A 2,608-nucleotide genomic window follows, 5' to 3' on the forward strand; every position below is an offset into this window, starting at 1 on the left:
CGGCATCCGAGAAAACGAGGAGAACCTCACATTCCCGAGAATTATGTTGATGGTTGAGAACGACTACCGATATCGAATGACTTCGAAAAACAACTTAGCGGAACGTGCCGGGTTTAGTGGGTGGGCGAAGCTAGGCTTGTAATAGTTAGATTTCGACATTTTGTTCAAAACAAGCTTGTAACCGTATCTGATTCCCGATTCTTCGGGCAGATTTTATAATATAAGTACTTATTAAAAAAAAAAAGGATTAATATAATGATATGCATAAATGTGTTAAGTCTAAAATAAAATTATTCACAAAAATGAAAATTACTTATAGATATGATACTAATTAATATTAAGTTTATATTCAAATACAAATTATAATAACTTTTAAAATTTCAAATAAAAACTTTTTTTGAACACCTTTTTTGGTGGGGAAATACAAATTTCAAATAAAAACTAAACATGTTTTTTTTTTGTATTACCCGCTCCCCAGAAAAAAAAAGACTTTTTCTTGGGTTCACCCCCTAGGGTGAACCTTTAGGTTCACCAACCAATAGAAAGTTGTCATTTTAGATCTAGTATCTTTTAATTAAGGAAACAAAATAACTTGCTAAATTATATTATGCTTTTAAAATAAAAAATAAAAAATTAAGTAAATAAAAATAACAATAGTTCTAAAAAAATATTGTTTAAAAAAAAATATTTATTTTTAAGATTTAGAGTTTAGTGTTTAAGATTTATAATTTAGAATTTATCCAAATGTTTAGTGTTTTCCAAGGGTTTAGGGTTTACCTACGGGTTTAGGGTTTACCCAAGGGTTTAGAGTTTACCCAAGGGTTTTAAGGTTTTCCCAAGGGTTTAGGGTTTAGGATTAGAGTTTAGGGTTTAGTGTTTTGTTGACAACATGTTTAGTGTTTTTCCAAGGGTTTAGGGGTTTTACCCAAGGATTTAGGGTTTACTTAAGGATTTAGGGTTTAGGATTTGAGTTTAGGGTTTAGTATTAGAGTTTAGGGTTTAGTGTTTTGTTGACAACATTTCTTTTTTTTGAATTCGTTTTTTATATATTATTTTTATTTATTTTTAAATTTTATTTTGAAAAAATAATATAATTTGCAAGTTATTTGGTTTCCTTAATTAAAAGATACTAGATTTAAAATGACAACTTTCTATTGGTTAGGGGGTGAACCCAAGAATAACTCGAAAAAAAAACTAAACATGTTTGGTTGCATTAGTCGACTTTAAATCGATATACATGAAATAGGAAAGAGATCTCCTTAGGGACGAGAATCTAGCCAGCCTTGAGCATTTGCAAGTGTATGTGCTCTTAGACAAGCTTAATACACTACATGGAAGCATACGTTTGATTTCCGACCGATGGATCTATCCAAATTGTCCATCAACCACGTTTACGACCCATTTCTCCACCAAAACCAACACCAACGGAACATCTTGAACAGAGCTCAATGGTTGCAAACTTTGTAACACATAATGCCTTTGGAGTTGGTTATAAACTTTAGTCATTTGAATGTTGGGCTTCTGATAAATGGGCTTAACCCATGTTTCTAAATATTTGTGCCCACTATATTTCGGGCCGTAGTGTCTGTGTCTCTCCCTGTTGGCGGCGACCCACGCTCTAGATTTAGCTAGGGTTTCTAAACTATACCCTAGGGAAGCCTCCTATATATAATACACATACACACGATTGCATAGTCCTCCGCAGAGTTTAGGTTAAGGGCTTAGGTTGCTGGTGAATTATTATAGTAGCACGTTATCTCTGTTCTTCTTTGTCTATCGTTTGGAAAAGATTGATGACGCCATCTACACTTTTCCAAATGTAGACAAAGCAAAACCGTGATGACGTCGTAGAGATCTTGTTGATGGTACGACCTTGTGTTCGTCCATCAGTTATCTATTGTTTTTCCCCGATGTTAACATCTGACTGCTGATCTTGTTTTCGACTTTAATTGAACCGTATATTCTCTAGTCGTCTCTCTTTTTCTTTTTGCAGATCAGGATTTTCTGACCAAGATTTCTACTGAGAGAAGCAAAAGTACAACTACGAAGTACTGTTCTGTCCGGCTCGAACATGACCGACCGAACTTTTCTATATTCTATTGTTACAGCAAATAATTCTCATAATACTTATTATCTTTCAAAGACCAACAAATTGTTCTCTTTATCTTTTGTACTATAATGAAGAATTATTCTGAGAGTAATCAACCGAATAAGTTAAAAGAAAAGTTCGAACAAAAGCTCTGTTGTGAATTTATTGATCATTTTCTAAATTTAAAATATGTTGCATCGCATTCGACCTAAGATCTTTTACAAACATATTTTGGTCGATCGAATTCAACTCTGGCTTTTGACAGATTCATAAATTTTCCAGTTTCTCGATTATATCGAAAAACGAGAACGGCAAAACAACTTTGAGTTATTATCTCTTTAGTCAACAAACACGTTTTAGTATTCTCAACCAATGACTAAGGGAAGTTGGTTTAGTCGTTTGAGGTATCGACTCATCTTGCACTTATAAACGTAAGCCACCAACATAAACTCGTGTTCCTCTTCACATACCGATCCTTAATAATATTAGAGTTTTAACGGACTGAGAGAGAATATGAGC

The 2,608-nt window shown here is 33.3% G+C and overlaps 1 long non-coding RNA gene across 1 annotated transcript; it reads left to right on the forward strand.

Annotated features, from left to right (window-relative positions):
• The first annotated feature begins 1,143 nt into the window (after positions 1-1,143).
• On the forward strand, positions 1,144-2,201 carry LOC125591766. The gene is made up of 2 exons (XR_007327876.1): positions 1,144-1,865; positions 1,994-2,201. It is a non-coding gene; the product is annotated as an uncharacterized LOC125591766 (long non-coding RNA).
• Positions 2,202-2,608: the final 407 nt, after the last annotated feature.

Source organism: Brassica napus, chromosome C8, assembly GCF_020379485.1.
Source record: "Brassica napus cultivar Da-Ae chromosome C8, Da-Ae, whole genome shotgun sequence".
NCBI lineage: Eukaryota > Viridiplantae > Streptophyta > Magnoliopsida > Brassicales > Brassicaceae > Brassica > Brassica napus.